The 14,821-nt window shown below is 31.2% G+C and overlaps 1 non-coding gene across 1 annotated transcript; it reads right to left on the minus strand.

Moving 5' to 3' along the window:
* Positions 1-9,094: 9,094 nt before the first annotated feature.
* LOC122271726 (small nucleolar RNA U3) lies at positions 9,095-9,301 on the minus strand. Its single transcript, XR_006226563.2, has one exon. It is a non-coding gene; the product is annotated as a small nucleolar RNA U3 (small nucleolar RNA).
* Between the last annotated feature and the right edge of the window lie 5,520 nt (positions 9,302-14,821).

Raw genomic sequence — 14,821 nt, forward strand, 5'->3', positions numbered from 1 at the left:
TTTTTATTTTAATTACGATCTTCATATTTTTTGAAGTTAGTGAAGTTTTCATATCATTAAGTATTAACTGTTATGTTTCGATATTACAACTTTACTCCTCTTCTCTTCACGGTTAAAAGAATAGTAAAACAAAATAAGTCACAAATACATAGGAATTTTGATATATTTATTGGCCAAATAGTTATACAATTTTTTTTTTATTTCTACAATGCATAGACATATTGCAAAACATTTTCCCTGTTATTTATCTTTTTATTTTTGTTTTCATAATTATTTGCTTTTTTTGTTGGAGACAAGGGGGGACATCACGCCGACAATTTTTAATTTTATACATTTTTTTGGTTCATTTTTTAGTCTATTCTTTTCATAGAACTTTTGAAACTGCACAGAGCAATTGTTGGAACATGACTTTTTTTTTCACTTTGTAGATGCACATGAAATATGCTTTTAAATTTCTTTCTGAATATTTCATTAACATTTTTCTGAATATTTCATATCTTTATTGGAGCTGCCTTGGTGATCACAATTTTTCCTCTTGATACATCTCTTTCACTATTCTTTTTCATCTTCACTATTTTTATAGAACTTTTAGAAGCGCATGGTACATTAGTTTCTCTACTTCTCGGCATAGGTAAAAAAAAACCTATAGCTGTTCTAATCGTATACTATTAACTGATTTTCTTTAAAGGTCGGGTATACAGCTACCATCAACGGTATAATACTACCTCCAACCTTTACAAAATCTATTTTAAAAAGTTTGAGAAAACGTAGTAATAAGTACAATTCCTGTACATGGTTGATTCAAATCATTTCTTTTAAAGCTATGTTTCCTTAAAAACATATGCGTGAGACAAATTTTAGTTGTTGCTGTTCAAAAATTAGCACATTGGTTAAATTTGCTTTGCCAGAAATTTCAAGAATAGTTTTTTTTTGCTTTTTTTCTTCTTCTTCTTGACTTTCTTGACTTTTTAAACTTCCGCCATCCATGTTTTAAGCATCTGACATCTATTTAAGTTATTGTCTTTAAATGCAACATTTAGTTAGTTTTGTTCAATATTTATTTTGTTCTTATATTGCTCCAGCGCAAAAACATATGGATATCTGCATGAAAATTTAGCATAGTACATTTAAACGAAAAGTAAACTGATAAATTGCAGAATTGGAAGAGAAAAAAAAAACACTTAAAAAAACTTAATTCCCGCGCTTTTGCGACGGATTTTTTTCATCCTTTGATTTTTTTGGTCTAAGTCTTTGTTTTATGAGTCGCCATTTCCTCTTGAAATAGTTCTTTTTAGGTGGTTTGGATTTTTTAACACTTGGTTCGTCGTCCTTCACACTCAATGGTTCTTTGTCATCCAAGTCCTTCCATGTGTCAACACAAGAATTCTCTCTGCTTATAGAAGCTCTTCCCTCGCTAAGTTGTAGTTGTAACGGGGTGAGCTGTGAAACATTACAGGTGTCAGATGAATTTCCCCGCTTCATTTCGCCAGAGTAGATCTTATTGTCAATATTCAGTTGGTTAGCACTAGCTTTTCCATCCATTTGTTGAGAGGACAATTGAGGAATATTGCAGTTGTTTGTCGCATTTCCTTCACTTTTAAATTCTGTGGGTACATCAGAGATGGTGTTATTCTCTGTGTCCATTTCATTAACATAATTAACTCTTCCCTGACTCACTTCCTTCCGGATCAGGGCGAGCAGTGAAAGAAAGTAGATGTTAGGTTTGTTTTCCTCGTGTCCAATTTCTTTGGTTATGTCAGAGTTGGTGTTGTTTTCTGAATTCTTGTGATTTACAAAGTAAACCTTTTCTTCACTCAGATCTATTCGAATTTGGGGGAGTTGTGAAAAATCGCTGATGTTAGGCGCATAGTCAACAATCTCCCTTTCTTTGGATTCATCTCTTTTTTTCTGAGAAAGATTAAAGTTCTCAAGTACTTTTCGGTCAAGTTTAATTTTGTCTTCCTCGATATGGTTGTTTTTATTCTCTTGATTAACTCTTCCCTCATTTAATTCTGTTTGTAATGGGGCGAGCTGCGAAACACTGCTGATGTTGAGAGCATTTCTTTCAAGTTCCATTTCTAATTCATCCTCTATAGTGATTTGATTAACTCTTCCCTGGCTCAATTCTATTTTTTGCGGGGCGAGCTCTGAAGTGTTGCAGATGGTGATTGCAGATGGTAATGGGGATTCTAGGTCCGTCTGGATCCCTTTATCCACTTGATTGTATAGAACTCTTCCTCCGCTGATGCTCTGCGTTGGCCGGGTCAGCTGAGAAACGTTGTCATTGTCCACTGTTTTTTGGAATTTCTTCCCTTTCATGCTAAAATAATTTTTAAAGTAAACTTGTTAGTTAAGATGTAAAATAAAAATAAAATCTATTACATATCTCTTTTTCTTCGAAATTTTAAGTAGAGATCGACAAATCTTTCTGCCATTCGCAAATTAGTTTAATCTCAATTTCCCTTTCTTTTTTTTATGTATAATGTTCAAAACTTTTGTCTGTGTATGCTCTGATGGAAATTTTAAAAAACGCACACAATTTTTTTTCAAAATCGAATTCGTATTAGTAGTTTTCACAGAACAAATCTGATCCCGCATGGTTTTTCCAGACGAGTTAAGTACCGTTAATGTCTACGAAATTGACACTTCTTCAGTGCTTAAATCTCCACTTTAAATAAACACTTTCTTCTTTTTGACTTTTTACCGTTATATTTACTAAACTAAAAAATCTTTTGGTATTAAAGTCTTTTTATTTTATAATATTTTTCGCTCGATAAATGGGAATAATATGATGGTATTTTTCTCCTAATTGATTCATTAATACTTATCAATAACAATTAAGGTAATTATTATAGCAACTAACAAAAAAAAGAAATATTAAAATTTGAGTTAATATTGATAATAAAAACTGATCACAGTGTTATTGTTTGAACATTCTGAAAAAGCACTATAATGAATTTCTGGATGAACAATGATTATGGTCAGACAAGTTTAAGACTTTTTTTTTATACAAATTAATCAACCATCATTTCAGCAAGAAAAATCGCTTGGGTTTGACCTTAACCATACTCATAGTCAAAAGTAAAGCTGAAAGTGAAAAGTCAAAGTGTATATTAATGGCAGTCGGCAATTTGCTGGGAACAAAAGCACATTAACAGAAACATTATGGAATGCCTTTCAAAGTTAATTATTAAGCAATAAATGGTTTATAAAATCATGCTTTTGATTGCACAGTTCTTTGATTGTACAGTCCATTTTTTTTTCTATTTTAAGAAGATAGTCAGTTTATTGGTTGAATAAGGATATATTTCAACTGATAAGAATTGATAAACAATGTATTGGCATTGAAGTAAGTTATTCAGTTACACAGCTGAATGATTTTTTTAGATACTTATAAATGATTATAAAACAATTGTTTTTATTGTTTATCTTATTTGAAGATTCTTTTGTCCAAATTTGTGTTTCCATAATCATTTTACTCCGAGCATTATTTTTTACATAAAAATTATCAGCTTGATTTGCAAATTACATTTGTGATAACTTTCTGATCAATTCTTTTTGTAAACGATGCACTTAATCGCCATCCTTTTGGTCAATGTTAAAATGTATAAACAATAGGAGTCGATATGTAAGCAGTAAATAATAAAAAAACGTGTTTAAAACATTTTTGACAAATCATTTTTAGAGGAGCTAAGATTCAAAATTTGAAAACCTTTTTATTACTGGAAAAAAAACAAGAGCATGTTTCTGGCAATTACTTTTCTCTTCTTTATATCACAGTATATGATGTTTTTAATCCCTCCTCTCTTTTTAATGATTTATTGACTTTAGAGTGAATTTTTTCCCTTTCTCCTCCCTGTGACTTCCACAAAAATATATTTTTACTTCTATTAGGACAAACATTGTATAATTTAGTATAGCATTATGAAAGATACGAATTTCAAATACTGCCGTCATTCATATGTTGCACTTAGCCCACGGAAATTTTAAGAACATCATAACGTTACAAAAGTAAATTTCAAATGTTACATTAAATTTTTTTTCTTGCTGTTTTTAACTACAATGGAATTTTTTGGTTTTTTTTTTTAATAAAATTAAAAATTTTCATCCTTAATTTTACTTATTTATTTCCTAATTAACTTAATTTATGTTTTGTAGCACTCATTATGGTGAAACTTCAAACTAAAAGCGAATAGAGTTATTTAACAATAAGTAATGCACTTCAGCTCCAAAGATAAAATGCAGAAATATAATACTTTCATTTTTCTCCAGATGTAACGGAAAATATTAGGCATGATTGCTTTTTGAAACTTTCTAAAGTTGGTAATCGTAACTAAGTCGCAAGAGGTTTTTGAGGAAATGGAAGGATTATATTGTTAAAATGACAAACGATTATTTGTCTCATTGTTGCTTGTCTCGTTTGGAAATTATTTTAAAAATTCATAAGTTTTGATTGTTATTAGATACTTGGAATTTGTGGATGCAACAATACACTTCTTTTCCATTATTTAGTCACTATTTAAACTGAGTGCTTTTAATACTTGTAATGAAAAAAATACTTTTGATGTTGCTATAATTTAATTATGTTTTACCTTTACTTTTCACAAATTTTCCCCTACCTTTAAAAGAAATTAATTTAATATTAAACAAAATATTAGCTCTGAAAATTCAACAGAAGAGCTAATTTTATCCAAATATATAGCTCAAAGAGCTCAGAGGTTTAAGCGCTAAATTGTCATTATGAAGAATTTGGTTCCGATCCCCAGGCGTTGTTTGAACCCAAATTAGCTCAACTGCTAGCGGTCCCAGCTTGTCTGAAAAATAAAGGCGGCCAATGTGCCATACGGACTACATTGCGGTAATCATGTTGTTGATCAGGAAATTGTGGATCCTTAACCTCCATGATCCTTCAGGCCCTCAACGGGCTGTTGTGGAATATTTTTTAAGCCCGTTTATTTAGTCGCGATTTGAAAAATGTTATTTCAATGGAAGGACTTGAGCCGTGGTAGCTCTGGGAAAGAGCGCTGGCCTTCCAATGAGATGACCCGGGTTCAAAAAAACCCAATTGCTTAGTCTCAATTTTGATGATATTATTTCAAAGTGATTGTCGATGGATTGATTTAATTTGAGTAGAAAATTTTTAGACTGCAAAAGTCGATATATTTTATTTTGAAAGCTCGCAGTAAGACTTAGTATCGTAGGTCTAAAAACTATGTGGGTCTAAAAATTTATCCCTTTCATGTTGATCTTAATTTGTCCTATTTCATATAATATTTTGAATTATTTATTAGCGAATTTTATCCAATCAATTAGCAGTTAAAATGCTGATAGCAATTTTGTTCCCAAAATCAAACACAGGAAATGTATGCGGAAATGTACCACTGATAGGTGCATACTTGCAGATGGAAAGCAATGTGGAAAAGCGGGGCACTGAATTCATATAGGCTTAGGTGGACCAACTGCTTAATGATTAGTACTTCGCCTATAGATTGTTTTAGTAGCGTCAAAATGGTGTGGTTATAAAAGTTTCTTATGTATTAAAATGAGGCGCAATGGCTGACTTTATAGAGCGCCTTTCAATGAGGTGAACTGAATTCGAATCCCAGCGATGGCTGGTCGATATGAATTCCGCACAACGCTTGCACCGACCACAATACTGGCGTAAAATATCATCAGTGGTAGGCCGATCGTGGGTTAGAGTCCCCTTGCCGTCAGGCAAACCGTGAGTGGTTTCGTGGCTTTTCTCTCCGTGTAAAGCAAATGCGGGTTAGTTCCATCAAAAGGTCCTCCACGAAGGCAAAATTTCTCCCAATACTTGGTCCAGTAGTTCCCTTGTCTTCTGGATTGGGTTCAAAATTACAAGTCAACGTAGTGGAACATTAGTAAACGTAAACCCGAAAATTGACTCGGCAGTTCAACGACGGCTATGAAATATACAAATAAAATGTATACTAAAAGCGGCTCTGCAATCCGAGTTTGTACGGAGGTCGGGACTGGTGGTAGCTAGTGCAAACCCAGGACATCTGTGTACTGGTCTGCTGAAGAGTTATAGTAGAGCGCTCTCTGGCTTCAGTTGATGCTCCAGATCTTGTGGCTCATTCAAGAAGTCAAGTAGTCCAGTTGCATATGAAAAAAGAAGCATTTTGAGTAAAAAAAAAATAATATTGAAAAAGATACCTAACATATTTACTTACTAACATATTACTAACATATTAACATTATTTGAATGTATTTACTTTTAAAAAGAAATATTTTTGTTACCAAACATTAGATATTGATTGACAAAAAAAAAGAAAGAGAAAAAAAACATAAGAACAAATTATTTGTTATTTTCGCTCTTCTAATTTAATTAAAATTTACTTTGTTATCATGTTAACTTAATAAAACTTATTACGTTTTCTCCATTACTTGTTATCAACTTATTTAATTAAAGCTTGTTATGTTACTTTCTCATTAAAACTAATTATATACTTTTTGTTGTTTTTGTAACAATTATTGAGTGGTTTTACTGCGATTCTGCAGAAACTACGTCAAATGAAAAATTCGAAAGTTTGTCAATAAAATATCAAATTTAAGCGCGTACACCATCGGTAATAGCCAATACTTTTTTTCAATCTCATCTCACTTGTCTCAAAGATTGCAGCATGCATCTAATTTTACCATAAAGGAAAGAATTACAGTATGCATATCCCAGTGCTACTGAAAGTTAATTTTAGCTCTGTTGTTGCTACTTATGCCGTATGCTAATTCCAGCAAGCCTGATTGAAATCAAGCAAACTTTAAAGGCAGAGGGTGCGTTTCTTGTTTTTACAGTGGGGCCAACTAAAGTCTTGTTTTTTGCATGATGGAATTCCTCATGATGTTACACGTGACTGATGTGCAAAACTTGGTAAAAATGCAGAACTTGGTACATGTTAACTTGTTTACAAAACTTGTTACAAAACTTGTTACAAACTGAAATGACACTTCTTTCCACTGAATCCACTTTCCACTGAATGCTCTCTCTATCCCCTTACACCACTTTTATATATAAAAAAAAGGCTAATTTTCACCTAAAGTACATAGCTCAAAACAATTAAAGGACATTGTAAATCTTGTATAAAATGTATAAAATAACGGTATAGCCATTTTTTTTTCTCCAAAAAATGGAAGAAGAGAGTCACAAATGCAAATTTTTCTTATTTTCAAACTTCGCAGTATCCAAATTTTGAGTTTGAACGAAGTTTTAGCGAACTTGATGTCACCGTTTTTCGCGATAAGCTTATAGCCTCAAAATTATATTTCTTGACATAAAACATCACAAACTTGAAGCATACATCGTTTAACAAACTCCCCATCACCGAGAAATTCATTATTTTCAGCTATATTGTATGTTACAATGTAGCTGCTCCTTGAACACTGTTTATCTTCTCTTCTAGAAAAAATTTTGTCAGCCTGATAATTCTTTAAGAAGACTTTCAGCATTTTGTCTTCTCTCACATTCAAACACTGCTTCGTAGTTGGCATTCTTGTGCTTGACTGTCAAATGTCGGTCAATGTTGTATTCCTTAAAAACTGCTGCAGCTTCATTGCAGATAAGACACACTGGTTTATCTTTTATACAACTGTAAAAAATATTTCCAAAGTCCATTCATCATTGAACACTCGGCAAATTGAATCAACTTTGCGTTTTTTAGTAGCCGTTTTAGGGTTAAAAATTTTTTCAAATAACTTAAACAAGCATTAGCTATTTTATACATTTAATAATATCATCATTATTTACAATAACGGTTATAAGTGTGCAATCTTTCCATACGCAATAAATAATTCTCACCAGCAGAAAAATCCGCTCGTTGGAGCTAAAAATGCGCAGTCTGCCACATATGAAGTACAATTCACCTATATTAGATTCCGTATGTCTGCTTCTCGAGAAAGACAAACGCCCGTTGTCGCCATTCTACGGCTATTCTATAAAGAACTTCTGCTTTCAACATTTTACCAATTAAAGCTATCTCTGCTAGCTATTTCTATGAATTTATGTTTTAGAGGAAAAAAATAGCGAAAGTAAAAAGGTCATCAGTACTTTGTTAAAAAAAGAAAGAACAAAAGTTGCTTTAAACAAAGTAGACAAGAAAATGGAGGCATAATGTATATTGTTTACATCCACCACGGATCGGCAAGTTAAAATTCTATCCGCGGGCCGGACGAAACCTTCCAGCGGACCTTAGTTAGCCCGCGAACCGTAGTTTGCCCATCCCCTTTCTATCTAAACTTTCTTTTCATCTTGTCCTTACCTTCTCCACGTGCTTAAGCAGAGAAAGCTTTAAGTTAAATGGTCACATCGAATAAACAAAATCAAAGAAGTTAAAACATACGAAAGATACTTAAACTATTATTTTTTTTAAAAATTGATAGACAACTTATTATTTCAATTAGATAAAAGATAATATTTCATTGAAGAACTTCGTCTTAATAAATGTAAAATTGTTCTCCATATAATGATGTTAAGGCTGAATATGATCTTAGACTCCAGCATCCCACTTGAGTTTTTTGGAGTTAAGTAGTAAGTAAATGTAACTAAGCTTAGGGAAAATAATATCATGTAGAATGAAAAGTAACGCCCATTACTACTCAGCTTTAACCCCATGGGGACGGGTGATTCATAAAAGCATTCGTACAAAATCAGAATCGGGATGTAAAAAAAATAAAGACGATAGCTTGAATGTAGGTGTTGCTAATTTGTCAGACCTATACTTTGGTTTTACTTTAATTATTGTTAGTTTAATCATATATATAATCAATGTTAGTTAAAAGTATAACTAAATAATTTTATTTTGAAATAAAGTAATGGTGAATTAAATAAATCAAACAATTATAACCCCGCCACAAAAAACTGCTAAAGAACTACTTTGGTTACCAGTTTTATCTTTTTACCCTGATTGATACGGTTTTATGCTGACGCGTATTTGTGACAGTCGGTGTGAAAGGGTTAAAACTATCATCTAAGTAACTTAGCTTCCTTCTTTGCCTAGGTGGAGAGAGCCTTTAATGCAACACTAATCGTCAAATAGCTTATGTTTATGCAGCATGGCTCTTTCCTTCTGTTTCAAATATAACCACTCAGAACGAGCTTTATCCACCTATTTGGCGCAATGCCAAACAGTGCGATCATCAATGTTGTTCATTCCATTTAGGAACGAAGCAACCGCTTCACGCTCAGGAGAAAGCCCCATTCCACATCATCGTGGTTGGGTTTTCTGCGAAGTTCGGTGAGTGAACTCGCTAATCATACTATAGAAATGATCCTATGAAGTATGATCTTAACTTACTTTCGGTTTTGGTAATGCTTATACTTAAAATTCAGTAATAACTGTTGGTAGATATTGTTCTCTGCAAAATTATTTAATATGATTTTAGACTTTATGCTTTGTAAATGATCTCTAATGTTTCACATTAAGACACAACATAATTATTACATAAAACAACTCAACCATTAATTACTCTACATTTAACTTTTTTGAGACTGAATAGTAATTGACTCACATTCAAAGAAGCTTCTAAGAATCAGACAATAGACGAAACTTTCCAGGTTACGCCTACTGTTAGGTTTTACTTTGAGAAAACAGGCAAGATACATTGCACTAAATAAATAGCAATGTAAAGTAACGCCTACTTTCTACTCAAAATTTGACTCGGGATATGGTCATCAGTCGTGTGCACTCTTGAAAAAACTCCAAATTCATGAAAAATTATTTAAAGCGAATTCTGAGGTAAAATACTTTTCTCTTTCAAATATCCCCAGTTTTACTTGCTTAATTACGGGCCCCATAGATTAAAATTTTCATTCCATTTACTTAAAAATTGAACAGTACTATTAATACTGTCGTTTGTTTTGCACGTGGGTTTTTTATTATTTGTAACGAATAGGTGATAGGTTGAGTGAAAAATATCTTCATAAAAATCGTGTATCATCAATAAAAAAAAGAGCAATCGAAAACATTGATAGATTTGATTCATTGATTGATTGTTTATAAGGGTACTAGAAGCTACATCCCAAGTAGCACCTAATAACATCAGCAAAACCTAACGTTATCTTGCTCAACTTCTAATATTAGAAGCATACAAAAGATCGCTGTTTGCTCTGCATTATATAATATTAGATTCTATGCAAACAATTTGTTTCCTTAACATCTGGGTGGGGGGTGCATTGAGCGCAATTTGTCTATTTGTTTTTTAAAATCAAAATCTTATAGGATAATCAAAGTAATCATTTTGTGCTATTTAACTTTTTAAGAACTTTTTTGTGAATATTTTTTCTGACTTTAAGGTATGCATTTATAATACTGGAATTAGAAATACTACTGATGGACGAAAACAAAATCCAATCATTGAATCATATTTTATCCTTTCTTCAAAATGTGTTTATCAATTAAATAATTTTATTTCTTAACATGGCGAAACATGGTCTTAAACATGGCAATTTGGATTTAAAACTAGATAAATTGAACCGGAACAAAAAAGAGAAAAACATTACACTTAAGATTGCTTTAATTTTATTCAACTTTCCACTTTTTTTTTAAGACATATAATATTTTTTTAATTAATCATGAAGATAATCTTTACTGCAACTAGTGTTTAAGATATCCAATTCCCTAAGAAATCCCTAAGAAAAAAACTGAAATGTTTTTTTCAAAGTTATTGTATTTTTCAGCTTCATTGACAAGATAAACCATGGGGGGGGAGATTTTAATGAGTAATAAAGCTTTGTGACTTTTTCTCTTATTTCGTTTTAGAATGTTAAAAAAAATATTAGTCTCGTGTCATAATTATGATTACATGACATAATTACATTCAAGATCACAAAATATAGCTATATTTTTAGGACCCTGTATATATTTGAGTAAGGCAACTTCATTTTTTAATCGATGTTGCCCTATGACGTTCTAAAAAAATGAATGTAACTAAAGGAAACTTTTGGCTAATTTTTGAACCATGATTTTTTTAAACGTGGGCATATAAGATGTCTATAAAATAAAAGCTTATAATTTCATTCACTTTCCATAATAAGTGTTGAAATTGCTAGATTTGAAATTAATAGATAATATTAATTTTTTGTGGTTTGTCTTGAAAAGACCTTCTTAACGATACGTTAACCGTAGTCAAGAGTATTTATAAAATTGATATTATATGATTAGCATTATATTTAAGGAAAAATGGCGGGTACCATGGACATGGAACAAGAGTAGACAGCATGTTTTGAGTCAAATTTCCTCTGTGAAATATCATAGATTGGGATAACATTAATGTACTCTTCCATTCAGTTACACAATCAGACTGTGTGTAGAAATTTAAAAAGTATGTTTTAAAGGCGTAAAAGTAACTTTCAATTTTTTTTCTTTACTCTTATTTAACATATTTTATTTTCAGAATTTAAACAAAAAGTGCAAAACGTTATAAATTATACTGTTTTTTTCACCCATTAAAAAACTAAGGTTTGATCTGTATACATTCTATTAGCAAGCAGTAGGCGCAAACAAACCCATGTCTTCTTGGGGTAAGTGTACATACATGGTGATGGGGCTGGAGTGGACGTATTCACACCATAGAGTTGAAATAGTATTTCAACTCTATGATTCCCACTGACACTATTCATAATCCAACGGCAAAAATATTGGTTGCAAATGCAATACATTTAGTGTTATTTCTTTCCAAATTGGAATGATTTTGCGCAATAATATACGATTACGATTAGTGGTTTCGATATCAAGTTAAAAAATTTAGTATGTAACCCTTACATTAATTCACTCTTTAATTGGTTAGGGAAAATGCGAAGATTTTTTTATCAAGTTTGTTAAGATTTTTTGGCATGCATTACAATGAAGCATAATATCAGTAAACAGTACCGACTTGTTTCTTTGCGAGTTGTTTTCATTTGCTCCAGTACAGAAAATATCGCTAAACAATACAGTCCGTGTGTCGTACTGTTGTCCATTCGGACTGTTTCATCCTGAAATTAAAAATGATTTAACTTAAAATTGGTTCTGTGCTGTCAAATAAATCTAATTGAATAATGATTTTCTAGTTGATTGATTTACTTTCAAAATGTCTTTTTTAGTATAGTGAAACGCTCAATTAAGAATTAGTATTTTTACTAAAATCTGTCAATATTTATTCTCCAATAAAGCGTAGATTAAAATCAATTTAATTTTGGCTTAAGATATACTTTTATGATTAATAATAAATGAATATTAAATAAGTTATTAAGTTTCCCTACACTAATTCCCATGCGATGAGGATAGCGTAGGCAAGAACAGCGTTTCTTTAAAGAAAATATGTCAGATCTCGATATAAGGTCATCCGCGTATAAGGTCACTTTTCCAAAGTCCCGGCTCACTGAATAGGAATTCTTTATTACAGATTATCGGATATATGGTCAAGTTTTTAAAATCGTTATCGCTTATAAGGTCATTTTTATCTGAGGCTAGGGAAGCTCTTTTCTAAAAAAAGTCTATTTAACTTCCTTACAAGGCAATTACCCCTCTCGAGTATAAGGAAAATGTTGTTGCCAAAGAACAAGCTACAACTTCTGAAATTGTTTCACAAGTTATGAATAAAAAGAGTACAAAAAGAGAACAAAAAGAGTACGTTTTTGCGCATTACTTTTTTTTCAGTAATTTCTTAAATGTTATTCTGAGTTCCGTTCTCAACGTTGATAGAGATTGCATCGGTAGCTGAAAGTTTTGATTTCAGAAAAAAAAAACGACTTTTTCCACCAACCGAATATCTAATAATTTGGAATAAATAGTATTTTTATTTTTAAGTTCTTAATGGTACTGTCAGTATGGTATTGCTAATGGAATTCATTAGAGTAAATTTATGTCAATTTTTTGCGGAAAAAAATTCTAATTTAAATTTGTAACAATTTAAATTTTATGATAATAATGTTAAAAATAAGCAAACTGAAGTCTATTATCTCCATAAATAATTTAATACCAGTAAAAGTATAAGATAGCAATTCCAGTTTATCAGAGTTCTAAACAATTTATTTAAAAATTTTGTTATTCGATTATTTACCCACTTTTGCAAGGAACAGTTGTTAAAGCATTTTTTTTTTAAATGGGACAATCTAAATTTTTAGCGCTTAATATGTTTAATTATTGGCGATAATTATGGGACAATCTAAATTTTTAACGCTTAATATGTTTAATTATCGACGATAATTATGGGACAATCTAAATTTTTAACGCTTAATATGTTTAATTATTGACGATAATTATGGAACACAAAGTAAAATTACTTTCCTATCTCACCTATATATAAAATACACTTTTATTTACTACCCAGTGTTTTTATGATTATTGACTGTATTATGAAAAACTAAACAACTTTGTTAATTTAGAGATAAACCAGAATGTTTGATTAATTATGGTTAAAAATTATTGTTAGAAAATACCTCATGCATGAGTAAAAATTATATTAAATATGTTTCTTTTTAGACAAATTCGTAAAAAATTTCCACATTATAGCACCACTTTCCCCTGGCTTGTTGAGTAATGATACTTTACTTATGACTCTTGTATAATAACTTTATTTGTTTAATTTTAAGTTTAATGTTTCCATTGCACATAAGTAATTTAAGCATTGCCTTATACAGGCCCGTCCTCAACGGGGGGGGGGTGTCTCACCCCCCCCCAGCGATATCATCCAGTCGGCAAATTCAGGTAGAGTCGGCCTTTTTTTTCTTTTCTTTTACAAGTCAAAATCCCGACTTTGCCGAAATTCTTTCGTTGTCGGATTTTTTATTGGTGATGAGATTTCAATGTTATCTGAGTTTCGTCCATTTCGGGATCTAAGACCCGACTCGGTATTGGTTATTAAAAATCATACTACTATATTGCGTACTACGATATACATAGTTTATTAAAAATCATCACTTTCCATAAAAATGACTACTCAGTACAACGATTAACTACTTTAATTAACTACATTAAAAATTGATGATATAGATTAATTTTACTAAAAACTAATTATATAGATTAATTTTGCGAAAAAAATTATTATATCGATTATAAAACAATATAACAACAAATAACATAAAATTGTGCTACTGGCTTTGCAAGTTGAGTACATTAACATCACAAGTCATAAAGGTATCCAATATCTTATGCTGAGGAAATAGATCTATTTAACATCACAACCTACAGTTGAAGGGAAGAGTTTTAAAACGTACACTTTTTATTTAATAATCTCGCTCTTACGATCAATCCACACGGGGAAATCGCAGAACTTGATTAATACAGATCAGGTTACGTGTTAAAGATATGTTGTTAAAATAATTGCTGAAATATAAAAATTAGTAATGTTTCCTTTTTTATATTAGGTGGTAGAAAACAAATAAGAATTGTACTATTTTACTAATTTCTTATTAGCGAAATATTTGTAATCTATTTCTTTTTATCCACCGCAAGTAATGCGATTTTTGTTATGTAAAATGCACTTTAGAAATTTCTCTGCACTCCCAAACATTTAAACTACAGGATGATAAAATTAGAAAAAGCCAATGTAAGAAATTCTTGTAACTGAATGGCAATGCTGATATCTTACCCATCAAGATCTATCTCTGTCCAAGTAAATTTGTAAGACAAGCTGTCAAGTATGTGTAGAAGAGTCTATCGTAGAGAAAGGAATGCATGATGATTATTTGAAATATACTGAAAATAATATCGACTGAGAAATGGCTACAGTATGTAAACCCTGAAGTTTTATTTAGAAAAAAATCTACCAAGAAAATAAGCAAAAGATTTAAATTGAATAACATAAAAATACGTTGCTGTCTTTGTTG

This window comes from Parasteatoda tepidariorum, chromosome 3 (assembly GCF_982258835.1).
Source record: "Parasteatoda tepidariorum strain Cologne lab strain chromosome 3, Ptep-v5.0, whole genome shotgun sequence".
NCBI classification, from domain to species: Eukaryota; Metazoa; Arthropoda; class Arachnida; order Araneae; family Theridiidae; genus Parasteatoda; species Parasteatoda tepidariorum.